Here is a 23,200-nt window from a genome sequence, read left to right on the forward strand (position 1 = left end):
CGTCTGATCTCGGAAGCTAAGCAGCGTCGGGCCTGGTTAGTACTTGGATTGGAGACCGCCTGGGAATACCAGGTGCTGTAAGCTTTTGCCTTTTCTTCACTATTTATATAATATGCTGGCTTTTACGGAGGCTGATCTTTAAATAGCCCACATTTTGGAGCAGCCCTCGATTATGGCCATACCGCGCTGAGAGTGCCTGACCTCGTCTGATCTCGGAAGCTAAGCAGCGTCGGGCCTTGTTAGTACTTGGATGGGAGACCGCCTGGGAATACCAGGTGCTGTAAGCTTTTGCCTTTTCTTCACTATTTATATAATATGCTGGCTTTTACGGAGGCTGATCTTTAAATAGCCCACTTTTTGGAGCAGCCCTCGCTTATGGCCATACCGCGCTGAGAGCGCCCGATCTCGTCTGATCTCGGAAGCTAAGCAGCGTCGGGCCTGTTTAGTACTTGGATGGGAGACCGCCTGGGAATACCAGGTGCTGTAAGCTTTTGCCTTTTCTTCACTATTTATATAATATGCTGGCTTTTAGAAAGACGTGTTTTACCGCTCTATTTATTACAATCATTTAAATGTATTATAGAGTTTTAAGTGTTTTACATGTTTTTTAGGCCATTTTATTACTCTTAACATTTTAAGTGTATGTGTCTTTAATAAATGGATGGTTGGCCTTTCATGTGACTAGACACATGACAGGAAGCAGGAAGTACAACTGTATAAGAGAGCAGCATGACAAACAAAGGACAGTCACCAAACTGTTGGATTGAGGAGTTGCTAATTTTAGAGCTCAACTTTCCATTCACCACCTGCAAAATTTGGATTACACTTTCTGTGGATTGTATATACACTGGTGGACACTCACATTGGACTTATCAACACACTGGGATTCTTGGACTGTTTTTAGGGTATGGACAAATGAACTGTATTCTTTTAACAGAGTTTACCTGTTTTTAGGGTATGGACAAATGAACTGTATTCTTTTAACAGAGTTGACCCTAGTTTTATCGTGTTGTTTTAAAGTCTTTTATGTGAACCTTGTAAATACACCAAATCTATTTAAACCAATTTTCTTTTATGTCTCATTCTTTTAACCACTAGTCATTTCTCACAGTTAAATCTGACACCATTTTAGTCTTGTAACTCGGCTGATAAGGCCGATTGTTACACTTTTATGGGAGACCGCCTGGGAATATCAGGTGCTGTAAGCTTTTGGCTTTTCTTCACTATTTATATAATATGCTGGCTTTTACGGAGGCTAATCTTTAAATAGCCCACTTTTTGGAGCAGCCCTCGATTATGGCCATACCGCGCTGAGAGTGCCCGACCTCGTCTGATCTCGGAAGCTAAGCAGCGTCGGGCCTGGTTAGTACTTGGATTGGAGACCGCCTGGGAATACCAGGTGCTGTAAGCTTTTGCCTTTTCTTCACTATTTATATAATATGCTGGCTTTTACGGAGGCTGATCTTTAAATAGCCCACATTTTGGAGCAGCCCTCGATTATGGCCATACCGCGCTGAGAGCGCCCGACCTCGTCTGATCTCGGAAGCTAAGCAGCGTCGGGCCTTGTTAGTACTTGGATGGGAGACCGCCTGGGAATACCAGGTGCTGTAAGCTTTTGCCTTTTCTTCACTATTTATATAATATGCTGGCTTTTACGGAGGCTGATCTTTAAATAGCCCACTTTTTGGAGCAGCCCTCGCTTATGGCCATACCGCGCTGAGAGCGCCCGATCTCGTCTGATCTCGGAAGCTAAGCAGCGTCGGGCCTGTTTAGTACTTGGATGGGAGACCGCCTGGGAATACCAGGTGCTGTAAGCTTTTGCCTTTTCTTCACTATTTATATAATATGCTGGCTTTTAGAAAGACGTGTTTTACCGCTCTATTTATTACAATCATTTAAATGTATTATAGAGTTTTAAGTGTTTTACATGTTTTTTAGGCCATTTTATTACTCTTAACATTTTAAGTGTATGTGTCTTTAATAAATGGATGGTTGGCCTTTCATGTGACTAGACACATGACAGGAAGCAGGAAGTACAACTGTATAAGAGAGCAGCATGACAAACAAAGGACAGTCACCAAACTGTTGGATTGAGGAGTTGCTAATTTTAGAGCTCAACTTTCCATTCACCACCTGCAAAATTTGGATTACACTTTCTGTGGATTGTATATACACTGGTGGACACTCACATTGGACTTATCAACACACTGGGATTCTTGGACTGTTTTTAGGGTATGGACAAATGAACTGTATTCTTTTAACAGAGTTTACCTGTTTTTAGGGTATGGACAAATGAACTGTATTCTTTTAACAGAGTTGACCCTAGTTTTATCGTGTTGTTTTAAAGTCTTTTATGTGAACCTTGTAAATACACCAAATCTATTTAAACCAATTTTCTTTTATGTCTCATTCTTTTAACCACTAGTCATCTCTCACAGTTAAATCTGACACCATTTTAGTCTTGTAACTCGGCTGATAAGGCCGATTGTTACACTTTTATGGGAGACCGCCTGGGAATATCAGGTGCTGTAAGCTTTTGGCTTTTCTTCACTATTTATATAATATGCTGGCTTTTACGGAGGCTAATCTTTAAATAGCCCACTTTTTGGAGCAGCCCTCGATTATGGCCATACCGCGCTGAGAGTGCCCGACCTCGTCTGATCTCGGAAGCTAAGCAGCGTCGGGCCTGGTTAGTACTTGGATTGGAGACCGCCTGGGAATACCAGGTGCTGTAAGCTTTTGCCTTTTCTTCACTATTTATATAATATGCTGGCTTTTACGGAGGCTGATCTTTAAATAGCCCACATTTTGGAGCAGCCCTCGATTATGGCCATACCGCGCTGAGAGCGCCCGACCTCGTCTGATCTCGGAAGCTAAGCAGCGTCGGGCCTTGTTAGTACTTGGATGGGAGACCGCCTGGGAATACCAGGTGCTGTAAGCTTTTGCCTTTTCTTCACTATTTATATAATATGCTGGCTTTTACGGAGGCTGATCTTTAAATAGCCCACTTTTTGGAGCAGCCCTCGCTTATGGCCATACCGCGCTGAGAGCGCCCGATCTCGTCTGATCTCGGAAGCTAAGCAGCGTCGGGCCTGTTTAGTACTTGGATGGGAGACCGCCTGGGAATACCAGGTGCTGTAAGCTTTTGCCTTTTCTTCACTATTTATATAATATGCTGGCTTTTAGAAAGACGTGTTTTACCGCTCTATTTATTACAATCATTTAAATGTATTATAGAGTTTTAAGTGTTTTACATGTTTTTTAGGCCATTTTATTACTCTTAACATTTTAAGTGTATGTGTCTTTAATAAATGGATGGTTGGCCTTTCATGTGACTAGACACATGACAGGAAGCAGGAAGTACAACTGTATAAGAGAGCAGCATGACAAACAAAGGACAGTCACCAAACTGTTGGATTGAGGAGTTGCTAATTTTACAGCTCAACTTTCCATTCACCACCTGCAAACTTTGGATTACACTTTCTGTGGATTGTATATACACTGGTGGACACTCACATTGGACTTATCAACACACTGGGATTCTTGGACTGTTTTTAGGGTATGGACAAATGAACTGTATTCTTTTAACAGAGTTTACCTGTTTTTAGGGTATGGACAAATGAACTGTATTCTTTTAACAGAGTTGACCTAGTTTTATCGTGTTGTTTTAAAGTCTTTTATGTGAACCTTGTAAATACACCAAATCTATTTAAACCAATTTTCTTTTATGTCTCATTCTTTTAACCACTAGTCATCTCTCACAGTTAAATCTGACAACATTTTAGTCTTGTAACTCGGCTGATAAGGCCGATTGTTACACTTTTATGGGAGACCGCCTGGGAATACCAGGTGCTGTAAGCTTTTGCCTTTTCTTCACTATTTATATAATATGCTGGCTTTTACGGAGGCTAATCTTTAAATAGCCCACTTTTTGGAGCAGCCCTCGATTATGGCCATACCGCGCTGAGAGCGCCCGACCTCGTCTGATCTCGGAAGCTAAGCAGCGTCGGGCCTGGTTAGTACTTGGATTGGAGACCGCCTGGGAATACCAGGTGCTGTAAGCTTTTGCCTTTTCTTCACTATTTATATAATATGCTGGCTTTTACGGAGGCTGATCTTTAAATAGCCCACTTTTTGGAGCAGCCCTCGCTTATGGCCATACCGCGCTGAGAGCGCCCGATCTCGTCTGATCTCGGAAGCTAAGCAGCGTCGGGCCTGGTTAGTACTTGGATGGGAGACCGCCTGGGAATACCAGGTGCTGTAAGCTTTTGCCTTTTCTTCACTATTTATATAATATGCTGGCTTTTAGAAAGACGTGTTTTACCGCTCTATTTATTACAATCATTTAAATGTATTATAGAGTTTTAAGTGTTTTACATGTTTTTTAGGCCATTTTATTACTCTTAACATTTTAAGTGTATGTGTCTTTAATAAATGGATGGTTGGCCTGTCATGTGACTAGACACATGACAGGAAGCCGGAAGTACAACTGTATAAGAGAGCAGCATGACAAACAAAGGACAGTCACCAAACTGTTGGATTGAGGAGTTGCTAATTTTAGAGCTCAACTTTCCATTCACCACCTGCAAACTTTGGATTACACTTTCTGTGGATTGTATATACACTGGTGGACACTCACATTGGACTTATCAACACACTGGGATTCTTGGACTGTTTTTAGGGTATGGACAAATGAACTGTATTCTTTTAACAGAGTTTACCTGTTTTTAGGGTATGGACAAATGAACTGTATTCTTTTAACAGAGTTGACCTAGTTTTATCGTGTTGTTTTAAAGTCTTTTATGTGAACCTTGTAAATACACCAAATCTATTTAAACCAATTTTCTTTTATGTCTCATTCTTTTAACCACTAGTCATCTCTCACAGTTAAATCTGACACCATTTTAGTCTTGTAACTCGGCTGATAAGGCCGATTGTTACACTTTTATGGGAGACCGCCTGGGAATATCAGGTGCTGTAAGCTTTTGGCTTTTCTTCACTATTTATATAATATGCTGGCTTTTACGGAGGCTAATCTTTAAATAGCCCACTTTTTGGAGCAGCCCTCGCTTATGGCCATACCGCGCTGAGAGCGCCCGATCTCGTCTGATCTCGGAAGCTAAGCAGCGTCGGGCCTGGTTAGTACTTGGATTGGAGACCGCCTGGGAATACCAGGTGCTGTAAGCTTTTGCCTTTTCTTCACTATTTATATAATATGCTGGCTTTTACGGAGGCTGATCTTTAAATAGCCCACATTTTGGAGCAGCCCTCGATTATGGCCATACCGCGCTGAGAGCGCCTGACCTCGTCTGATCTCGGAAGCTAAGCAGCGTCGGGCCTTGTTAGTACTTGGATGGGAGACCGCCTGGGAATACCAGGTGCTGTAAGCTTTTGCCTTTTCTTCACTATTTATATAATATGCTGGCTTTTACGGAGGCTGATCTTTAAATAGCCCACTTTTTGGAGCAGCCCTCGCTTATGGCCATACCGCGCTGAGAGCGCCCGATCTCGTCTGATCTCGGAAGCTAAGCAGCGTCGGGCCTGTTTAGTACTTGGATGGGAGACCGCCTGGGAATACCAGGTGCTGTAAGCCTTTGCCTTTTCTTCACTATTTATATAATATGCTGGCTTTTAGAAAGACGTGTTTTACCGCTCTATTTATTACAATCATTTAAATGTATTATAGAGTTTTAAGTGTTTTACATGTTTTTTAGGCCATTTTATTACTCTTAACATTTTAAGTGTATGTGTCTTTAATAAATGGATGGTTGGCCTTTCATGTGACTAGACACATGACAGGAAGCAGGAAGTACAACTGTATAAGAGAGCAGCATGACAAACAAAGGACAGTCACCAAACTGTTGGATTGAGGAGTTGCTAATTTTAGAGCTCAACTTTCCATTCACCACCTGCAAAATTTGGATTACACTTTCTGTGGATTGTATATACACTGGTGGACACTCACATTGGACTTATCAAAACACTGGGATTCTTGGACTGTTTTTAGGGTATGGACAAATGAACTGTATTCTTTTAACAGAGTTTACCTGTTTTTAGGGTATGGACAAATGAACTGTATTCTTTTAACAGAGTTGACCCTAGTTTTATCGTGTTGTTTTAAAGTCTTTTATGTGAACCTTGTAAATACACCAAATCTATTTAAACCAATTTTCTTTTATGTCTCATTCTTTTAACCACTAGTCATTTCTCACAGTTAAATCTGACACCATTTTAGTCTTGTAACTCGGCTGATAAGGCCGATTGTTACACTTTTATGGGAGACTGCCTGGGAATATCAGGTGCTGTAAGCTTTTGGCTTTTCTTCACTATTTATATAATATGCTGGCTTTTACGGAGGCTAATCTTTAAATAGCCCACTTTTTGGAGCAGCCCTCGATTATGGCCATACCGCGCTGAGAGTGCCCGACCTCGTCTGATCTCGGAAGCTAAGCAGCGTCGGGCCTGGTTAGTACTTGGATTGGAGACCGCCTGGGAATACCAGGTGCTGTAAGCTTTTGCCTTTTCTTCACTATTTATATAATATGCTGGCTTTTACGGAGGCTGATCTTTAAATAGCCCACATTTTGAAGCAGCCCTCGATTATGGCCATACCGCGCTGAGAGCGCCCGACCTCGTCTGATCTCGGAAGCTAAGCAGCGTCGGGCCTTGTTAGTACTTGGATGGGAGACCGCCTGGGAATACCAGGTGCTGTAAGCTTTTGCCTTTTCTTCACTATTTATATAATATGCTGGCTTTTACGGAGGCTGATCTTTAAATAGCCCACTTTTTGGAGCAGCCCTCGCTTATGGCCATACCGCGCTGAGAGCGCCCGATCTCGTCTGATCTCGGAAGCTAAGCAGCGTCGGGCCTGTTTAGTACTTGGATGGGAGACCGCCTGGGAATACCAGGTGCTGTAAGCTTTTGCCTTTTCTTCACTATTTATATAATATGCTGGCTTTTAGAAAGACGTGTTTTACCGCTCTATTTATTACAATCATTTAAATGTATTATAGAGTTTTAAGTGTTTTACATGTTTTTTAGGCCATTTTATTACTCTTAACATTTTAAGTGTATGTGTCTTTAATAAATGGATGGTTGGCCTTTCATGTGACTAGACACATGACAGGAAGCAGGAAGTACAACTGTATAAGAGAGCAGCATGACAAACAAAGGACAGTCACCAAACTGTTGGATTGAGGAGTTGCTAATTTTAGAGCTCAACTTTCCATTCACCACCTGCAAAATTTGGATTACACTTTCTGTGGATTGTATATACACTGGTGGACACTCACATTGGACTTATCAACACACTGGGATTCTTGGACTGTTTTTAGGGTATGGACAAATGAACTGTATTCTTTTAACAGAGTTTACCTGTTTTTAGGGTATGGACAAATGAACTGTATTCTTTTAACAGAGTTGACCCTAGTTTTATCGTGTTGTTTTAAAGTCTTTTATGTGAACCTTGTAAATACACCAAATCTATTTAAACCAATTTTCTTTTATGTCTCATTCTTTTAACCACTAGTCATCTCTCACAGTTAAATCTGACACCATTTTAGTCTTGTAACTCGGCTGATAAGGCCGATTGTTACACTTTTATGGGAGACCGCCTGGGAATATCAGGTGCTGTAAGCTTTTGGCTTTTCTTCACTATTTATATAATATGCTGGCTTTTACGGAGGCTAATCTTTAAATAGCCCACTTTTTGGAGCAGCCCTCGATTATGGCCATACCGCGCTGAGAGCGCCTGACCTCGTCTGATCTCGGAAGCTAAGCAGCGTCGGGCCTTGTTAGTACTTGGATGGGAGACCGCCTGGGAATACCAGGTGCTGTAAGCTTTTGCCTTTTCTTCACTATTTATATAATATGCTGGCTTTTACGGAGGCTGATCTTTAATAGCCCACTTTTTGGAGCAGCCCTCGCTTATGGCCATACCGCGCTGAGAGCGCCCGATCTCGTCTGATCTCGGAAGCTAAGCAGCGTCGGGCCTGTTTAGTACTTGGATGGGAGACCGCCTGGGAATACCAGGTGCTGTAAGCTTTTGCCTTTTCTTCACTATTTATATAATATGCTGGCTTTTAGAAAGACGTGTTTTACCGCTCTATTTATTACAATCATTTAAATGTATTATAGAGTTTTAAGTGTTTTACATGTTTTTTAGGCCATTTTATTACTCTTAACATTTTAAGTGTATGTGTCTTTAATAAATGGATGGTTGGCCTTTCATGTGACTAGACACATGACAGGAAGCAGGAAGTACAACTGTATAAGAGAGCAGCATGACAAACAAAGGACAGTCACCAAACTGTTGGATTGAGGAGTTGCTAATTTTAGAGCTCAACTTTCCATTCACCACCTGCAAAATTTGGATTACACTTTCTGTGGATTGTATATACACTGGTGGACACTCACATTGGACTTATCAACACACTGGGATTCTTGGACTGTTTTTAGGGTATGGACAAATGAACTGTATTCTTTTAACAGAGTTTACCTGTTTTTAGGGTATGGACAAATGAACTGTATTCTTTTAACAGAGTTGACCCTAGTTTTATCGTGTTGTTTTAAAGTCTTTTATGTGAACCTTGTAAATACACCAAATCTATTTAAACCAATTTTCTTTTATGTCTCATTCTTTTAACCACTAGTCATTTCTCACAGTTAAATCTGACACCATTTTAGTCTTGTAACTCGGCTGATAAGGCCGATTGTTACACTTTTATGGGAGACCGCCTGGGAATATCAGGTGCTGTAAGCTTTTGGCTTTTCTTCACTATTTATATAATATGCTGGCTTTTACGGAGGCTAATCTTTAAATAGCCCACTTTTTGGAGCAGCCCTCGATTATGGCCATACCGCGCTGAGAGTGCCCGACCTCGTCTGATCTCGGAAGCTAAGCAGCGTCGGGCCTGGTTAGTACTTGGATTGGAGACCGCCTGGGAATACCAGGTGCTGTAAGCTTTTGCCTTTTCTTCACTATTTATATAATATGCTGGCTTTTACGGAGGCTGATCTTTAAATAGCCCACATTTTGGAGCAGCCCTCGATTATGGCCATACCGCGCTGAGAGCGCCCGACCTCGTCTGATCTCGGAAGCTAAGCAGCGTCGGGCCTTGTTAGTACTTGGATGGGAGACCGCCTGGGAATACCAGGTGCTGTAAGCTTTTGCCTTTTCTTCACTATTTATATAATATGCTGGCTTTTACGGAGGCTGATCTTTAAATAGCCCACTTTTTGGAGCAGCCCTCGCTTATGGCCATACCGCGCTGAGAGCGCCCGATCTCGTCTGATCTCGGAAGCTAAGCAGCGTCGGGCCTGTTTAGTACTTGGATGGGAGACCGCCTGGGAATACCAGGTGCTGTAAGCTTTTGCCTTTTCTTCACTATTTATATAATATGCTGGCTTTTAGAAAGACGTGTTTTACCGCTCTATTTATTACAATCATTTAAATGTATTATAGAGTTTTAAGTGTTTTACATGTTTTTTAGGCCATTTTATTACTCTTAACATTTTAAGTGTATGTGTCTTTAATAAATGGATGGTTGGCCTTTCATGTGACTAGACACATGACAGGAAGCAGGAAGTACAACTGTATAAGAGAGCAGCATGACAAACAAAGGACAGTCACCAAACTGTTGGATTGAGGAGTTGCTAATTTTAGAGCTCAACTTTCCATTCACCACCTGCAAAATTTGGATTACACTTTCTGTGGATTGTATATACACTGGTGGACACTCACATTGGACTTATCAACACACTGGGATTCTTGGACTGTTTTTAGGGTATGGACAAATGAACTGTATTCTTTTAACAGAGTTTACCTGTTTTTAGGGTATGGACAAATGAACTGTATTCTTTTAACAGAGTTGACCCTAGTTTTATCGTGTTGTTTTAAAGTCTTTTATGTGAACCTTGTAAATACACCAAATCTATTTAAACCAATTTTCTTTTATGTCTCATTCTTTTAACCACTAGTCATCTCTCACAGTTAAATCTGACACCATTTTAGTCTTGTAACTCGGCTGATAAGGCCGATTGTTACACTTTTATGGGAGACCGCCTGGGAATATCAGGTGCTGTAAGCTTTTGGCTTTTCTTCACTATTTATATAATATGCTGGCTTTTACGGAGGCTAATCTTTAAATAGCCCACTTTTTGGAGCAGCCCTCGATTATGGCCATACCGCGCTGAGAGTGCCCGACCTCGTCTGATCTCGGAAGCTAAGCAGCGTCGGGCCTGGTTAGTACTTGGATTGGAGACCGCCTGGGAATACCAGGTGCTGTAAGCTTTTGCCTTTTCTTCACTATTTATATAATATGCTGGCTTTTACGGAGGCTGATCTTTAAATAGCCCACATTTTGGAGCAGCCCTCGATTATGGCCATACCGCGCTGAGAGCGCCCGACCTCGTCTGATCTCGGAAGCTAAGCAGCGTCGGGCCTTGTTAGTACTTGGATGGGAGACCGCCTGGGAATACCAGGTGCTGTAAGCTTTTGCCTTTTCTTCACTATTTATATAATATGCTGGCTTTTACGGAGGCTGATCTTTAAATAGCCCACTTTTTGGAGCAGCCCTCGCTTATGGCCATACCGCGCTGAGAGCGCCCGATCTCGTCTGATCTCGGAAGCTAAGCAGCGTCGGGCCTGTTTAGTACTTGGATGGGAGACCGCCTGGGAATACCAGGTGCTGTAAGCTTTTGCCTTTTCTTCACTATTTATATAATATGCTGGCTTTTAGAAAGACGTGTTTTACCGCTCTATTTATTACAATCATTTAAATGTATTATAGAGTTTTAAGTGTTTTACATGTTTTTTAGGCCATTTTATTACTCTTAACATTTTAAGTGTATGTGTCTTTAATAAATGGATGGTTGGCCTTTCATGTGACTAGACACATGACAGGAAGCAGGAAGTACAACTGTATAAGAGAGCAGCATGACAAACAAAGGACAGTCACCAAACTGTTGGATTGAGGAGTTGCTAATTTTACAGCTCAACTTTCCATTCACCACCTGCAAACTTTGGATTACACTTTCTGTGGATTGTATATACACTGGTGGACACTCACATTGGACTTATCAACACACTGGGATTCTTGGACTGTTTTTAGGGTATGGACAAATGAACTGTATTCTTTTAACAGAGTTTACCTGTTTTTAGGGTATGGACAAATGAACTGTATTCTTTTAACAGAGTTGACCTAGTTTTATCGTGTTGTTTTAAAGTCTTTTATGTGAACCTTGTAAATACACCAAATCTATTTAAACCAATTTTCTTTTATGTCTCATTCTTTTAACCACTAGTCATCTCTCACAGTTAAATCTGACAACATTTTAGTCTTGTAACTCGGCTGATAAGGCCGATTGTTACACTTTTATGGGAGACCGCCTGGGAATACCAGGTGCTGTAAGCTTTTGCCTTTTCTTCACTATTTATATAATATGCTGGCTTTTACGGAGGCTAATCTTTAAATAGCCCACTTTTTGGAGCAGCCCTCGATTATGGCCATACCGCGCTGAGAGCGCCCGACCTCGTCTGATCTCGGAAGCTAAGCAGCGTCGGGCCTGGTTAGTACTTGGATTGGAGACCGCCTGGGAATACCAGGTGCTGTAAGCTTTTGCCTTTTCTTCACTATTTATATAATATGCTGGCTTTTACGGAGGCTGATCTTTAAATAGCCCACTTTTTGGAGCAGCCCTCGCTTATGGCCATACCGCGCTGAGAGCGCCCGATCTCGTCTGATCTCGGAAGCTAAGCAGCGTCGGGCCTGGTTAGTACTTGGATGGGAGACCGCCTGGGAATACCAGGTGCTGTAAGCTATTGCCTTTTCTTCACTATTTATATAATATGCTGGCTTTTAGAAAGACGTGTTTTACCGCTCTATTTATTACAATCATTTAAATGTATTATAGAGTTTTAAGTGTTTTACATGTTTTTTAGGCCATTTTATTACTCTTAACATTTTAAGTGTATGTGTCTTTAATAAATGGATGGTTGGCCTGTCATGTGACTAGACACATGACAGGAAGCCGGAAGTACAACTGTATAAGAGAGCAGCATGACAAACAAAGGACAGTCACCAAACTGTTGGATTGAGGAGTTGCTAATTTTAGAGCTCAACTTTCCATTCACCACCTGCAAACTTTGGATTACACTTTCTGTGGATTGTATATACACTGGTGGACACTCACATTGGACTTATCAACACACTGGGATTCTTGGACTGTTTTTAGGGTATGGACAAATGAACTGTATTCTTTTAACAGAGTTTACCTGTTTTTAGGGTATGGACAAATGAACTGTATTCTTTTAACAGAGTTGACCTAGTTTTATCGTGTTGTTTTAAAGTCTTTTATGTGAACCTTGTAAATACACCAAATCTATTTAAACCAATTTTCTTTTATGTCTCATTCTTTTAACCACTAGTCATCTCTCACAGTTAAATCTGACACCATTTTAGTCTTGTAACTCGGCTGATAAGGCCGATTGTTACACTTTTATGGGAGACCGCCTGGGAATATCAGGTGCTGTAAGCTTTTGGCTTTTCTTCACTATTTATATAATATGCTGGCTTTTACGGAGGCTAATCTTTAAATAGCCCACTTTTTGGAGCAGCCCTCGCTTATGGCCATACCGCGCTGAGAGCGCCCGATCTCGTCTGATCTCGGAAGCTAAGCAGCGTCGGGCCTGGTTAGTACTTGGATTGGAGACCGCCTGGGAATACCAGGTGCTGTAAGCTTTTGCCTTTTCTTCACTATTTATATAATATGCTGGCTTTTACGGAGGCTGATCTTTAAATAGCCCACATTTTGGAGCAGCCCTCGATTATGGCCATACCGCGCTGAGAGCGCCTGACCTCGTCTGATCTCGGAAGCTAAGCAGCGTCGGGCCTTGTTAGTACTTGGATGGGAGACCGCCTGGGAATACCAGGTGCTGTAAGCTTTTGCCTTTTCTTCACTATTTATATAATATGCTGGCTTTTACGGAGGCTGATCTTTAAATAGCCCACTTTTTGGAGCAGCCCTCGCTTATGGCCATACCGCGCTGAGAGCGCCCGATCTCGTCTGATCTCGGAAGCTAAGCAGCGTCGGGCCTGTTTAGTACTTGGATGGGAGACCGCCTGGGAATACCAGGTGCTGTAAGCTTTTGCCTTTTCTTCACTATTTATATAATATGCTGGCTTTTAGAAAGACGTGTTTTACCGCTCTATTTATTACAATCATTTAAATGTATTATAGAGTTTTAAGTGTTTTACATGTTTTTTAGGCCATTTTATTACTCTTAACATTTTAAGTGTATGTGTCTTTAATAAATGGATGGTTGGCCTTTCATGTGACTAGACACATGACAGGAAGCAGGAAGTACAACTGTATAAGAGAGCAGCATGACAAACAAAGGACAGTCACCAAACTGTTGGATTGAGGAGTTGCTAATTTTAGAGCTCAACTTTCCATTCACCACCTGCAAAATTTGGATTACACTTTCTGTGGATTGTATATACACTGGTGGACACTCACATTGGACTTATCAACACACTGGGATTCTTGGACTGTTTTTAGGGTATGGACAAATGAACTGTATTCTTTTAACAGAGTTTACCTGTTTTTAGGGTATGGACAAATGAACTGTATTCTTTTAACAGAGTTGACCCTAGTTTTATCGTGTTGTTTTAAAGTCTTTTATGTGAACCTTGTAAATACACCAAATCTATTTAAACCAATTTTCTTTTATGTCTCATTCTTTTAACCACTAGTCATTTCTCACAGTTAAATCTGACACCATTTTAGTCTTGTAACTCGGCTGATAAGGCCGATTGTTACACTTTTATGGGAGACTGCCTGGGAATATCAGGTGCTGTAAGCTTTTGGCTTTTCTTCACTATTTATATAATATGCTGGCTTTTACGGAGGCTAATCTTTAAATAGCCCACTTTTTGGAGCAGCCCTCGATTATGGCCATACCGCGCTGAGAGTGCCCGACCTCGTCTGATCTCGGAAGCTAAGCAGCGTCGGGCCTGGTTAGTACTTGGATTGGAGACCGCCTGGGAATACCAGGTGCTGTAAGCTTTTGCCTTTTCTTCACTATTTATATAATATGCTGGCTTTTACGGAGGCTGATCTTTAAATAGCCCACATTTTGAAGCAGCCCTCGATTATGGCCATACCGCGCTGAGAGCGCCCGACCTCGTCTGATCTCGGAAGCTAAGCAGCGTCGGGCCTTGTTAGTACTTGGATGGGAGACCGCCTGGGAATACCAGGTGCTGTAAGCTTTTGCCTTTTCTTCACTATTTATATAATATGCTGGCTTTTACGGAGGCTGATCTTTAAATAGCCCACTTTTTGGAGCAGCCCTCGCTTATGGCCATACCGCGCTGAGAGCGCCCGATCTCGTCTGATCTCGGAAGCTAAGCAGCGTCGGGCCTGTTTAGTACTTGGATGGGAGACCGCCTGGGAATACCAGGTGCTGTAAGCTTTTGCCTTTTCTTCACTATTTATATAATATGCTGGCTTTTAGAAAGACGTGTTTTACCGCTCTATTTATTACAATCATTTAAATGTATTATAGAGTTTTAAGTGTTTTACATGTTTTTTAGGCCATTTTATTACTCTTAACATTTTAAGTGTATGTGTCTTTAATAAATGGATGGTTGGCCTTTCATGTGACTAGACACATGACAGGAAGCAGGAAGTACAACTGTATAAGAGAGCAGCATGACAAACAAAGGACAGTCACCAAACTGTTGGATTGAGGAGTTGCTAATTTTAGAGCTCAACTTTCCATTCACCACCTGCAAAATTTGGATTACACTTTCTGTGGATTGTATATACACTGGTGGACACTCACATTGGACTTATCAACACACTGGGATTCTTGGACTGTTTTTAGGGTATGGACAAATGAACTGTATTCTTTTAACAGAGTTTACCTGTTTTTAGGGTATGGACAAATGAACTGTATTCTTTTAACAGAGTTGACCCTAGTTTTATCGTGTTGTTTTAAAGTCTTTTATGTGAACCTTGTAAATACACCAAATCTATTTAAACCAATTTTCTTTTATGTCTCATTCTTTTAACCACTAGTCATCTCTCACAGTTAAATCTGACACCATTTTAGTCTTGTAACTCGGCTGATAAGGCCGATTGTTACACTTTTATGGGAGACCGCCTGGGAATATCAGGTGCTGTAAGCTTTTGGCTTTTCTTCACTATTTATATAATATGCTGGCTTTTACGGAGGCTAATCTTTAAATAGCCCACTTTTTGGAGCAGCCCTCGATTATGGCCATACCGCGCTGAGAGCGCCTGACCTCGTCTGATCTCGGAAGCTAAGCAGCGTCGGGCCTTGTTAGTACTTGGATGGGAGACCGCCTGGGAATACCAGGTGCTGTAAGCTTTTGCCTTTTCTTCACTATTTATATAATATGCTGGCTTTTACGGAGGCTGATCTTTAATAGCCCACTTTTTGGAGCAGCCCTCGCTTATGGCCATACCGCGCTGAGAGCGCCCGATCTCGTCTGATCTCGGAAGCTAAGCAGCGTCGGGCCTGTTTAGTACTTGGATGGGAGACCGCCTGGGAATACCAGGTGCTGTAAGCTTTTGCCTTTTCTTCACTATTTATATAATATGCTGGCTTTTAGAAAGACGTGTTTTACCGCTCTATTTATTACAATCATTTAAATGTATTATAGAGTTTTAAGTGTTTTACATGTTTTTTAGGCCATTTTATTACTCTTAACATTTTAAGTGTATGTGTCTTTAATAAATGGATGGTTGGCCTTTCATGTGACTAGACACATGACAGGAAGCAGGAAGTACAACTGTATAAGAGAGCAGCATGACAAACAAAGGACAGTCACCAAACTGTTGGATTGAGGAGTTGCTAATTTTAGAGCTCAACTTTCCATTCACCACCTGCAAAATTTGGATTACACTTTCTGTGGATTGTATATACACTGGTGGACACTCACATTGGACTTATCAACACACTGGGATTCTTGGACTGTTTTTAGGGTATGGACAAATGAACTGTATTCTTTTAACAGAGTTTACCTGTTTTTAGGGTATGGACAAATGAACTGTATTCTTTTAACAGAGTTGACCCTAGTTTTATCGTGTTGTTTTAAAGTCTTTTATGTGAACCTTGTAAATACACCAAATCTATTTAAACCAATTTTCTTTTATGTCTCATTCTTTTAACCACTAGTCATTTCTCACAGTTAAATCTGACACCATTTTAGTCTTGTAACTCGGCTGATAAGGCCGATTGTTACACTTTTATGGGAGACCGCCTGGGAATATCAGGTGCTGTAAGCTTTTGGCTTTTCTTCACTATTTATATAATATGCTGGCTTTTACGGAGGCTAATCTTTAAATAGCCCACTTTTTGGAGCAGCCCTCGATTATGGCCATACCGCGCTGAGAGTGCCCGACCTCGTCTGATCTCGGAAGCTAAGCAGCGTCGGGCCTGGTTAGTACTTGGATTGGAGACCGCCTGGGAATACCAGGTGCTGTAAGCTTTTGCCTTTTCTTCACTATTTATATAATATGCTGGCTTTTACGGAGGCTGATCTTTAAATAGCCCACATTTTGGAGCAGCCCTCGATTATGGCCATACCGCGCTGAGAGCGCCCGACCTCGTCTGATCTCGGAAGCTAAGCAGCGTCGGGCCTTGTTAGTACTTGGATGGGAGACCGCCTGGGAATACCAGGTGCTGTAAGCTTTTGCCTTTTCTTCACTATTTATATAATATGCTGGCTTTTACGGAGGCTGATCTTTAAATAGCCCACTTTTTGGAGCAGCCCTCGCTTATGGCCATACCGCGCTGAGAGCGCCCGATCTCGTCTGATCTCGGAAGCTAAGCAGCGTCGGGCCTGTTTAGTACTTGGATGGGAGACCGCCTGGGAATACCAGGTGCTGTAAGCTTTTGCCTTTTCTTCACTATTTATATAATATGCTGGCTTTTAGAAAGACGTGTTTTACCGCTCTATTTATTACAATCATTTAAATGTATTATAGAGTTTTAAGTGTTTTACATGTTTTTTAGGCCATTTTATTACTCTTAACATTTTAAGTGTATGTGTCTTTAATAAATGGATGGTTGGCCTTTCATGTGACTAGACACATGACAGGAAGCAGGAAGTACAACTGTATAAGAGAGCAGCATGACAAACAAAGGACAGTCACCAAACTGTTGGATTGAGGAGTTGCTAATTTTAGAGCTCAACTTTCCATTCACCACCTGCAAAATTTGGATTACACTTTCTGTGGATTGTATATACACTGGTGGACACTCACATTGGACTTATCAACACACTGGGATTCTTGGACTGTTTTTAGGGTATGGACAAATGAACTGTATTCTTTTAACAGAGTTTACCTGTTTTTAGGGTATGGACAAATGAACTGTATTCTTTTAACAGAGTTGACCCTAGTTTTATCGTGTTGTTTTAAAGTCTTTTATGTGAACCTTGTAAATACACCAAATCTATTTAAACCAATTTTCTTTTATGTCTCATTCTTTTAACCACTAGTCATCTCTCACAGTTAAATCTGACACCATTTTAGTCTTGTAACTCGGCTGATAAGGCCGATTGTTACACTTTTATGGGAGACCGCCTGGGAATATCAGGTGCTGTAAGCTTTTGGCTTTTCTTCACTATTTATATAATATGCTGGCTTTTACGGAGGCTAATCTTTAAATAGCCCACTTTTTGGAGCAGCCCTCGATTATGGCCATACCGCGCTGAGAGTGCCCGACCTCGTCTGATCTCGGAAGCTAAGCAGCGTCGGGCCTGGTTAGTACTTGGATTGGAGACCGCCTGGGAATACCAGGTGCTGTAAGCTTTTGCCTTTTCTTCACTATTTATATAATATGCTGGCTTTTACGGAGGCTGATCTTTAAATAGCCCACATTTTGGAGCAGCCCTCGATTATGGCCATACCGCGCTGAGAGCGCCCGACCTCGTCTGATCTCGGAAGCTAAGCAGCGTCGGGCCTTGTTAGTACTTGGATGGGAGACCGCCTGGGAATACCAGGTGCTGTAAGCTTTTGCCTTTTCTTCACTATTTATATAATATGCTGGCTTTTACGGAGGCTGATCTTTAAATAGCCCACTTTTTGGAGCAGCCCTCGCTTATGGCCATACCGCGCTGAGAGCGCCCGATCTCGTCTGATCTCGGAAGCTAAGCAGCGTCGGGCCTGTTTAGTACTTGGATGGGAGACCGCCTGGGAATACCAGGTGCTGTAAGCTTTTGCCTTTTCTTCACTATTTATATAATATGCTGGCTTTTAGAAAGACGTGTTTTACCGCTCTATTTATTACAATCATTTAAATGTATTATAGAGTTTTAAGTGTTTTACATGTTTTTTAGGCCATTTTATTACTCTTAACATTTTAAGTGTATGTGTCTTTAATAAATGGATGGTTGGCCTTTCATGTGACTAGACACATGACAGGAAGCAGGAAGTACAACTGTATAAGAGAGCAGCATGACAAACAAAGGACAGTCACCAAACTGTTGGATTGAGGAGTTGCTAATTTTACAGCTCAACTTTCCATTCACCACCTGCAAACTTTGGATTACACTTTCTGTGGATTGTATATACACTGGTGGACACTCACATTGGACTTATCAACACACTGGGATTCTTGGACTGTTTTTAGGGTATGGACAAATGAACTGTATTCTTTTAACAGAGTTTACCTGTTTTTAGGGTATGGACAAATGAACTGTATTCTTTTAACAGAGTTGACCTAGTTTTATCGTGTTGTTTTAAAGTCTTTTATGTGAACCTTGTAAATACACCAAATCTATTTAAACCAATTTTCTTTTATGTCTCATTCTTTTAACCACTAGTCATCTCTCACAGTTAAATCTGACAACATTTTAGTCTTGTAACTCGGCTGATAAGGCCGATTGTTACACTTTTATGGGAGACCGCCTGGGAATACCAGGTGCTGTAAGCTTTTGCCTTTTCTTCACTATTTATATAATATGCTGGCTTTTACGGAGGCTAATCTTTAAATAGCCCACTTTTTGGAGCAGCCCTCGATTATGGCCATACCGCGCTGAGAGCGCCCGACCTCGTCTGATCTCGGAAGCTAAGCAGCGTCGGGCCTGGTTAGTACTTGGATTGGAGACCGCCTGGGAATACCAGGTGCTGTAAGCTTTTGCCTTTTCTTCACTATTTATATAATATGCTGGCTTTTACGGAGGCTGATCTTTAAATAGCCCACTTTTTGGAGCAGCCCTCGCTTATGGCCATACCGCGCTGAGAGCGCCCGATCTCGTCTGATCTCGGAAGCTAAGCAGCGTCGGGCCTGGTTAGTACTTGGATGGGAGACCGCCTGGGAATACCAGGTGCTGTAAGCTTTTGCCTTTTCTTCACTATTTATATAATATGCTGGCTTTTAGAAAGACGTGTTTTACCGCTCTATTTATTACAATCATTTAAATGTATTATAGAGTTTTAAGTGTTTTACATGTTTTTTAGGCCATTTTATTACTCTTAACATTTTAAGTGTATGTGTCTTTAATAAATGGATGGTTGGCCTGTCATGTGACTAGACACATGACAGGAAGCCGGAAGTACAACTGTATAAGAGAGCAGCATGACAAACAAAGGACAGTCACCAAACTGTTGGATTGAGGAGTTGCTAATTTTAGAGCTCAACTTTCCATTCACCACCTGCAAACTTTGGATTACACTTTCTGTGGATTGTATATACACTGGTGGACACTCACATTGGACTTATCAACACACTGGGATTCTTGGACTGTTTTTAGGGTATGGACAAATGAACTGTATTCTTTTAACAGAGTTTACCTGTTTTTAGGGTATGGACAAATGAACTGTATTCTTTTAACAGAGTTGACCTAGTTTTATCGTGTTGTTTTAAAGTCTTTTATGTGAACCTTGTAAATACACCAAATCTATTTAAACCAATTTTCTTTTATGTCTCATTCTTTTAACCACTAGTCATCTCTCACAGTTAAATCTGACACCATTTTAGTCTTGTAACTCGGCTGATAAGGCCGATTGTTACACTTTTATGGGAGACCGCCTGGGAATATCAGGTGCTGTAAGCTTTTGGCTTTTCTTCACTATTTATATAATATGCTGGCTTTTACGGAGGCTAATCTTTAAATAGCCCACTTTTTGGAGCAGCCCTCGCTTATGGCCATACCGCGCTGAGAGCGCCCGATCTCGTCTGATCTCGGAAGCTAAGCAGCGTCGGGCCTGGTTAGTACTTGGATTGGAGACCGCCTGGGAATACCAGGTGCTGTAAGCTTTTGCCTTTTCTTCACTATTTATATAATATGCTGGCTTTTACGGAGGCTGATCTTTAAATAGCCCACATTTTGGAGCAGCCCTCGATTATGGCCATACCGCGCTGAGAGCGCCTGACCTCGTCTGATCTCGGAAGCTAAGCAGCGTCGGGCCTTGTTAGTACTTGGATGGGAGACCGCCTGGGAATACCAGGTGCTGTAAGCTTTTGCCTTTTCTTCACTATTTATATAATATGCTGGCTTTTACGGAGGCTGATCTTTAAATAGCCCACTTTTTGGAGCAGCCCTCGCTTATGGCCATACCGCGCTGAGAGCGCCCGATCTCGTCTGATCTCGGAAGCTAAGCAGCGTCGGGCCTGTTTAGTACTTGGATGGGAGACCGCCTGGGAATACCAGGTGCTGTAAGCTTTTGCCTTTTCTTCACTATTTATATAATATGCTGGCTTTTAGAAAGACGTGTTTTACCGCTCTATTTATTACAATCATTTAAATGTATTATAGAGTTTTAAGTGTTTTACATGTTTTTTAGGCCATTTTATTACTCTTAACATTTTAAGTGTATGTGTCTTTAATAAATGGATGGTTGGCCTTTCATGTGACTAGACACATGACAGGAAGCAGGAAGTACAACTGTATAAGAGAGCAGCATGACAAACAAAGGACAGTCACCAAACTGTTGGATTGAGGAGTTGCTAATTTTAGAGCTCAACTTTCCATTCACCACCTGCAAAATTTGGATTACACTTTCTGTGGATTGTATATACACTGGTGGACACTCACATTGGACTTATCAACACACTGGGATTCTTGGACTGTTTTTAGGGTATGGACAAATGAACTGTATTCTTTTAACAGAGTTTACCTGTTTTTAGGGTATGGACAAATGAACTGTATTCTTTTAACAGAGTTGACCCTAGTTTTATCGTGTTGTTTTAAAGTCTTTTATGTGAACCTTGTAAATACACCAAATCTATTTAAACCAATTTTCTTTTATGTCTCATTCTTTTAACCACTAGTCATTTCTCACAGTTAAATCTGACACCATTTTAGTCTTGTAACTCGGCTGATAAGGCCGATTGTTACACTTTTATGGGAGACCGCCTGGGAATATCAGGTGCTGTAAGCTTTTGGCTTTTCTTCACTATTTATATAATATGCTGGCTTTTACGGAGGCTAATCTTTAAATAGCCCACTTTTTGGAGCAGCCCTCGATTATGGCCATACCGCGCTGAGAGTGCCCGACCTCGTCTGATCTCGGAAGCTAAGCAGCGTCGGGCCTGGTTAGTACTTGGATTGGAGACCGCCTGGGAATACCAGGTGCTGTAAGCTTTTGCCTTTTCTTCACTATTTATATAATATGCTGGCTTTTACGGAGGCTGATCTTTAAATAGCCCACATTTTGGAGCAGCCCTCGATTATGGCCATACCGCGCTGAGAGCGCCCGACCTCGTCTGATCTCGGAAGCTAAGCAGCGTCGGGCCTTGTTAGTACTTGGATGGGAGACCGCCTGGGAATACCAGGTGCTGTAAGCTTTTGCCTTTTCTTCACTATTTATATAATATGCTGGCTTTTACGGAGGCTGATCTTTAAATAGCCCACTTTTTGGAGCAGCCCTCGCTTATGGCCATACCGCGCTGAGAGCGCCCGATCTCGTCTGATCTCGGAAGCTAAGCATCGTCGGGCCTGTTTAGTACTTGGATGGGAGACCGCCTGGGAATACCAGGTGCTGTAAGCTTTTGCCTTTTCTTCACTATTTATATAATATGCTGGCTTTTAGAAAGACGTGTTTTACCGCTCTATTTATTACAATCATTTAAATGTATTATAGAGTTTTAAGTGTTTTACATGTTTTTTAGGCCATTTTATTACTCTTAACATTTTAAGTGTATGTGTCTTTAATAAATGGATGGTTGGCCTTTCATGTGACTAGACACATGACAGGAAGCAGGAAGTACAACTGTATAAGAGAGCAGCATGACAAACAAAGGACAGTCACCAAACTGTTGGATTGAGGAGTTGCTAATTTTAGAGCTCAACTTTCCATTCACCACCTGCAAAATTTGGATTACACTTTCTGTGGATTGTATATACACTGGTGGACACTCACATTGGACTTATCAACACACTGGGATTCTTGGACTGTTTTTAGGGTATGGACAAATGAACTGTATTCTTTTAACAGAGTTTACCTGTTTTTAGGGTATGGACAAATGAACTGTATTCTTTTAACAGAGTTGACCCTAGTTTTATCGTGTTGTTTTAAAGTCTTTTATGTGAACCTTGTAAATACACCAAATCTATTTAAACCAATTTTCTTTTATGTCTCATTCTTTTAACCACTAGTCATCTCTCACAGTTAAATCTGACACCATTTTAGTCTTGTAACTCGGCTGATAAGGCCGATTGTTACACTTTTATGGGAGACCGCCTGGGAATATCAGGTGCTGTAAGCTTTTGGCTTTTCTTCACTATTTATATAATATGCTGGCTTTTACGGAGGCTAATCTTTAAATAGCCCACTTTTTGGAGCAGCCCTCGATTATGGCCATACCGCGCTGAGAGCGCCTGACCTCGTCTGATCTCGGAAGCTAAGCAGCGTCGGGCCTTGTTAGTACTTGGATGGGAGACCGCCTGGGAATACCAGGTGCTGTAAGCTTTTGCCTTTTCTTCACTATTTATATAATATGCTGGCTTTTACGGAGGCTGATCTTTAAATAGCCCACTTTTTGGAGCAGCCCTCGCTTATGGCCATACCGCGCTGAGAGCGCCCGATCTCGTCTGATCTCGGAAGCTAAGCAGCGTCGGGCCTGTTTAGTACTTGGATGGGAGACCGCCTGGGAATACCAGGTGCTGTAAGCTTTTGCCTTTTCTTCACTATTTATATAATATGCTGGCTTTTAGAAAGACGT

At 41.6% G+C, this 23,200-nt stretch overlaps 50 non-coding genes and 1 pseudogene across 50 annotated transcripts in view; all 51 read left to right on the plus strand.

The window, feature by feature from the left end:
- The window catches only part of LOC141318155 (5S ribosomal RNA), a 119-nt gene extending 35 nt beyond the window's left edge, over positions 1 to 84 (plus strand). Inside the window, exon 1 of the ribosomal RNA XR_012352487.1 lies at positions 1 to 84. This exon is cut by the window's left edge and continues 35 nt beyond it. This is a non-coding gene — a ribosomal RNA (5S ribosomal RNA).
- An 84-nt stretch (positions 85 to 168) lies between these two features.
- LOC141346188 (5S ribosomal RNA) lies at positions 169 to 287 on the plus strand (annotated as a pseudogene).
- An 84-nt stretch (positions 288 to 371) lies between these two features.
- Positions 372 to 490, plus strand: LOC141308724 (5S ribosomal RNA). Its single transcript, XR_012347239.1, has one exon. It is a non-coding gene; the product is annotated as a 5S ribosomal RNA (ribosomal RNA).
- Positions 491 to 1,292: 802 nt separating this feature from the next.
- Positions 1,293 to 1,411, plus strand: LOC141345309 (5S ribosomal RNA). Its single transcript, XR_012356995.1, has one exon. It is a non-coding gene; the product is annotated as a 5S ribosomal RNA (ribosomal RNA).
- An 84-nt stretch (positions 1,412 to 1,495) lies between these two features.
- Positions 1,496 to 1,614, plus strand: LOC141319273 (5S ribosomal RNA). The gene has a single exon (XR_012353539.1). It is a non-coding gene; the product is annotated as a 5S ribosomal RNA (ribosomal RNA).
- An 84-nt stretch (positions 1,615 to 1,698) lies between these two features.
- Positions 1,699 to 1,817, plus strand: LOC141308746 (5S ribosomal RNA). Its single transcript, XR_012347241.1, has one exon. It is a non-coding gene; the product is annotated as a 5S ribosomal RNA (ribosomal RNA).
- An 802-nt stretch (positions 1,818 to 2,619) lies between these two features.
- LOC141345317 (5S ribosomal RNA) lies at positions 2,620 to 2,738 on the plus strand. Its single transcript, XR_012356996.1, has one exon. It is a non-coding gene; the product is annotated as a 5S ribosomal RNA (ribosomal RNA).
- An 84-nt stretch (positions 2,739 to 2,822) lies between these two features.
- Positions 2,823 to 2,941, plus strand: LOC141319275 (5S ribosomal RNA). The gene has a single exon (XR_012353540.1). It is a non-coding gene; the product is annotated as a 5S ribosomal RNA (ribosomal RNA).
- Positions 2,942 to 3,025: 84 nt separating this feature from the next.
- LOC141308757 (5S ribosomal RNA) lies at positions 3,026 to 3,144 on the plus strand. The gene has a single exon (XR_012347242.1). It is a non-coding gene; the product is annotated as a 5S ribosomal RNA (ribosomal RNA).
- Positions 3,145 to 3,945: 801 nt separating this feature from the next.
- Positions 3,946 to 4,064, plus strand: LOC141319404 (5S ribosomal RNA). The gene has a single exon (XR_012353662.1). It is a non-coding gene; the product is annotated as a 5S ribosomal RNA (ribosomal RNA).
- An 84-nt stretch (positions 4,065 to 4,148) lies between these two features.
- LOC141292319 (5S ribosomal RNA) lies at positions 4,149 to 4,267 on the plus strand. Its single transcript, XR_012340490.1, has one exon. It is a non-coding gene; the product is annotated as a 5S ribosomal RNA (ribosomal RNA).
- Positions 4,268 to 5,068: 801 nt separating this feature from the next.
- Positions 5,069 to 5,187, plus strand: LOC141318156 (5S ribosomal RNA). The gene has a single exon (XR_012352488.1). It is a non-coding gene; the product is annotated as a 5S ribosomal RNA (ribosomal RNA).
- Positions 5,188 to 5,271: 84 nt separating this feature from the next.
- On the plus strand, positions 5,272 to 5,390 carry LOC141344951 (5S ribosomal RNA). The gene has a single exon (XR_012356876.1). It is a non-coding gene; the product is annotated as a 5S ribosomal RNA (ribosomal RNA).
- Positions 5,391 to 5,474: 84 nt separating this feature from the next.
- On the plus strand, positions 5,475 to 5,593 carry LOC141297182 (5S ribosomal RNA). The gene has a single exon (XR_012341337.1). It is a non-coding gene; the product is annotated as a 5S ribosomal RNA (ribosomal RNA).
- An 802-nt stretch (positions 5,594 to 6,395) lies between these two features.
- On the plus strand, positions 6,396 to 6,514 carry LOC141345325 (5S ribosomal RNA). Its single transcript, XR_012356997.1, has one exon. It is a non-coding gene; the product is annotated as a 5S ribosomal RNA (ribosomal RNA).
- An 84-nt stretch (positions 6,515 to 6,598) lies between these two features.
- LOC141319277 (5S ribosomal RNA) lies at positions 6,599 to 6,717 on the plus strand. Its single transcript, XR_012353542.1, has one exon. It is a non-coding gene; the product is annotated as a 5S ribosomal RNA (ribosomal RNA).
- An 84-nt stretch (positions 6,718 to 6,801) lies between these two features.
- LOC141308768 (5S ribosomal RNA) lies at positions 6,802 to 6,920 on the plus strand. The gene has a single exon (XR_012347243.1). It is a non-coding gene; the product is annotated as a 5S ribosomal RNA (ribosomal RNA).
- An 802-nt stretch (positions 6,921 to 7,722) lies between these two features.
- LOC141344953 (5S ribosomal RNA) lies at positions 7,723 to 7,841 on the plus strand. Its single transcript, XR_012356877.1, has one exon. It is a non-coding gene; the product is annotated as a 5S ribosomal RNA (ribosomal RNA).
- Positions 7,842 to 7,924: 83 nt separating this feature from the next.
- LOC141308779 (5S ribosomal RNA) lies at positions 7,925 to 8,043 on the plus strand. The gene has a single exon (XR_012347244.1). It is a non-coding gene; the product is annotated as a 5S ribosomal RNA (ribosomal RNA).
- An 802-nt stretch (positions 8,044 to 8,845) lies between these two features.
- Positions 8,846 to 8,964, plus strand: LOC141345332 (5S ribosomal RNA). Its single transcript, XR_012356998.1, has one exon. It is a non-coding gene; the product is annotated as a 5S ribosomal RNA (ribosomal RNA).
- Positions 8,965 to 9,048: 84 nt separating this feature from the next.
- LOC141319278 (5S ribosomal RNA) lies at positions 9,049 to 9,167 on the plus strand. Its single transcript, XR_012353543.1, has one exon. It is a non-coding gene; the product is annotated as a 5S ribosomal RNA (ribosomal RNA).
- Positions 9,168 to 9,251: 84 nt separating this feature from the next.
- On the plus strand, positions 9,252 to 9,370 carry LOC141308791 (5S ribosomal RNA). The gene has a single exon (XR_012347245.1). It is a non-coding gene; the product is annotated as a 5S ribosomal RNA (ribosomal RNA).
- Positions 9,371 to 10,172: 802 nt separating this feature from the next.
- On the plus strand, positions 10,173 to 10,291 carry LOC141345348 (5S ribosomal RNA). The gene has a single exon (XR_012357000.1). It is a non-coding gene; the product is annotated as a 5S ribosomal RNA (ribosomal RNA).
- An 84-nt stretch (positions 10,292 to 10,375) lies between these two features.
- Positions 10,376 to 10,494, plus strand: LOC141319279 (5S ribosomal RNA). Its single transcript, XR_012353544.1, has one exon. It is a non-coding gene; the product is annotated as a 5S ribosomal RNA (ribosomal RNA).
- Positions 10,495 to 10,578: 84 nt separating this feature from the next.
- On the plus strand, positions 10,579 to 10,697 carry LOC141308813 (5S ribosomal RNA). Its single transcript, XR_012347247.1, has one exon. It is a non-coding gene; the product is annotated as a 5S ribosomal RNA (ribosomal RNA).
- Positions 10,698 to 11,498: 801 nt separating this feature from the next.
- On the plus strand, positions 11,499 to 11,617 carry LOC141319405 (5S ribosomal RNA). Its single transcript, XR_012353663.1, has one exon. It is a non-coding gene; the product is annotated as a 5S ribosomal RNA (ribosomal RNA).
- An 84-nt stretch (positions 11,618 to 11,701) lies between these two features.
- Positions 11,702 to 11,820, plus strand: LOC141292326 (5S ribosomal RNA). The gene has a single exon (XR_012340492.1). It is a non-coding gene; the product is annotated as a 5S ribosomal RNA (ribosomal RNA).
- Positions 11,821 to 12,621: 801 nt separating this feature from the next.
- LOC141318157 (5S ribosomal RNA) lies at positions 12,622 to 12,740 on the plus strand. The gene has a single exon (XR_012352489.1). It is a non-coding gene; the product is annotated as a 5S ribosomal RNA (ribosomal RNA).
- Positions 12,741 to 12,824: 84 nt separating this feature from the next.
- On the plus strand, positions 12,825 to 12,943 carry LOC141344958 (5S ribosomal RNA). The gene has a single exon (XR_012356878.1). It is a non-coding gene; the product is annotated as a 5S ribosomal RNA (ribosomal RNA).
- Positions 12,944 to 13,027: 84 nt separating this feature from the next.
- Positions 13,028 to 13,146, plus strand: LOC141308824 (5S ribosomal RNA). Its single transcript, XR_012347248.1, has one exon. It is a non-coding gene; the product is annotated as a 5S ribosomal RNA (ribosomal RNA).
- Positions 13,147 to 13,948: 802 nt separating this feature from the next.
- LOC141345355 (5S ribosomal RNA) lies at positions 13,949 to 14,067 on the plus strand. The gene has a single exon (XR_012357001.1). It is a non-coding gene; the product is annotated as a 5S ribosomal RNA (ribosomal RNA).
- Positions 14,068 to 14,151: 84 nt separating this feature from the next.
- Positions 14,152 to 14,270, plus strand: LOC141319280 (5S ribosomal RNA). Its single transcript, XR_012353545.1, has one exon. It is a non-coding gene; the product is annotated as a 5S ribosomal RNA (ribosomal RNA).
- An 84-nt stretch (positions 14,271 to 14,354) lies between these two features.
- On the plus strand, positions 14,355 to 14,473 carry LOC141308835 (5S ribosomal RNA). The gene has a single exon (XR_012347249.1). It is a non-coding gene; the product is annotated as a 5S ribosomal RNA (ribosomal RNA).
- Positions 14,474 to 15,275: 802 nt separating this feature from the next.
- On the plus strand, positions 15,276 to 15,394 carry LOC141344965 (5S ribosomal RNA). The gene has a single exon (XR_012356879.1). It is a non-coding gene; the product is annotated as a 5S ribosomal RNA (ribosomal RNA).
- Positions 15,395 to 15,477: 83 nt separating this feature from the next.
- On the plus strand, positions 15,478 to 15,596 carry LOC141308846 (5S ribosomal RNA). The gene has a single exon (XR_012347250.1). It is a non-coding gene; the product is annotated as a 5S ribosomal RNA (ribosomal RNA).
- Positions 15,597 to 16,398: 802 nt separating this feature from the next.
- LOC141345363 (5S ribosomal RNA) lies at positions 16,399 to 16,517 on the plus strand. Its single transcript, XR_012357002.1, has one exon. It is a non-coding gene; the product is annotated as a 5S ribosomal RNA (ribosomal RNA).
- Positions 16,518 to 16,601: 84 nt separating this feature from the next.
- LOC141319281 (5S ribosomal RNA) lies at positions 16,602 to 16,720 on the plus strand. The gene has a single exon (XR_012353546.1). It is a non-coding gene; the product is annotated as a 5S ribosomal RNA (ribosomal RNA).
- An 84-nt stretch (positions 16,721 to 16,804) lies between these two features.
- LOC141308857 (5S ribosomal RNA) lies at positions 16,805 to 16,923 on the plus strand. The gene has a single exon (XR_012347251.1). It is a non-coding gene; the product is annotated as a 5S ribosomal RNA (ribosomal RNA).
- Positions 16,924 to 17,725: 802 nt separating this feature from the next.
- On the plus strand, positions 17,726 to 17,844 carry LOC141345366 (5S ribosomal RNA). The gene has a single exon (XR_012357003.1). It is a non-coding gene; the product is annotated as a 5S ribosomal RNA (ribosomal RNA).
- An 84-nt stretch (positions 17,845 to 17,928) lies between these two features.
- Positions 17,929 to 18,047, plus strand: LOC141319283 (5S ribosomal RNA). Its single transcript, XR_012353548.1, has one exon. It is a non-coding gene; the product is annotated as a 5S ribosomal RNA (ribosomal RNA).
- Positions 18,048 to 18,131: 84 nt separating this feature from the next.
- Positions 18,132 to 18,250, plus strand: LOC141308879 (5S ribosomal RNA). The gene has a single exon (XR_012347253.1). It is a non-coding gene; the product is annotated as a 5S ribosomal RNA (ribosomal RNA).
- Positions 18,251 to 19,051: 801 nt separating this feature from the next.
- Positions 19,052 to 19,170, plus strand: LOC141319406 (5S ribosomal RNA). Its single transcript, XR_012353664.1, has one exon. It is a non-coding gene; the product is annotated as a 5S ribosomal RNA (ribosomal RNA).
- An 84-nt stretch (positions 19,171 to 19,254) lies between these two features.
- Positions 19,255 to 19,373, plus strand: LOC141292334 (5S ribosomal RNA). The gene has a single exon (XR_012340495.1). It is a non-coding gene; the product is annotated as a 5S ribosomal RNA (ribosomal RNA).
- An 801-nt stretch (positions 19,374 to 20,174) lies between these two features.
- LOC141318158 (5S ribosomal RNA) lies at positions 20,175 to 20,293 on the plus strand. Its single transcript, XR_012352490.1, has one exon. It is a non-coding gene; the product is annotated as a 5S ribosomal RNA (ribosomal RNA).
- Positions 20,294 to 20,377: 84 nt separating this feature from the next.
- Positions 20,378 to 20,496, plus strand: LOC141344978 (5S ribosomal RNA). Its single transcript, XR_012356886.1, has one exon. It is a non-coding gene; the product is annotated as a 5S ribosomal RNA (ribosomal RNA).
- Positions 20,497 to 20,580: 84 nt separating this feature from the next.
- Positions 20,581 to 20,699, plus strand: LOC141308890 (5S ribosomal RNA). The gene has a single exon (XR_012347254.1). It is a non-coding gene; the product is annotated as a 5S ribosomal RNA (ribosomal RNA).
- Positions 20,700 to 21,501: 802 nt separating this feature from the next.
- Positions 21,502 to 21,620, plus strand: LOC141345373 (5S ribosomal RNA). The gene has a single exon (XR_012357004.1). It is a non-coding gene; the product is annotated as a 5S ribosomal RNA (ribosomal RNA).
- An 84-nt stretch (positions 21,621 to 21,704) lies between these two features.
- Positions 21,705 to 21,823, plus strand: LOC141319284 (5S ribosomal RNA). Its single transcript, XR_012353549.1, has one exon. It is a non-coding gene; the product is annotated as a 5S ribosomal RNA (ribosomal RNA).
- An 84-nt stretch (positions 21,824 to 21,907) lies between these two features.
- Positions 21,908 to 22,026, plus strand: LOC141318353 (5S ribosomal RNA). The gene has a single exon (XR_012352673.1). It is a non-coding gene; the product is annotated as a 5S ribosomal RNA (ribosomal RNA).
- An 802-nt stretch (positions 22,027 to 22,828) lies between these two features.
- Positions 22,829 to 22,947, plus strand: LOC141344986 (5S ribosomal RNA). The gene has a single exon (XR_012356888.1). It is a non-coding gene; the product is annotated as a 5S ribosomal RNA (ribosomal RNA).
- Positions 22,948 to 23,031: 84 nt separating this feature from the next.
- On the plus strand, positions 23,032 to 23,150 carry LOC141308901 (5S ribosomal RNA). Its single transcript, XR_012347255.1, has one exon. It is a non-coding gene; the product is annotated as a 5S ribosomal RNA (ribosomal RNA).
- Positions 23,151 to 23,200: the final 50 nt, after the last annotated feature.

This window comes from Garra rufa, chromosome 1, assembly GCF_049309525.1.
Source record: "Garra rufa chromosome 1, GarRuf1.0, whole genome shotgun sequence".
Lineage (NCBI taxonomy): Eukaryota > Metazoa > Chordata > Actinopteri > Cypriniformes > Cyprinidae > Garra > Garra rufa.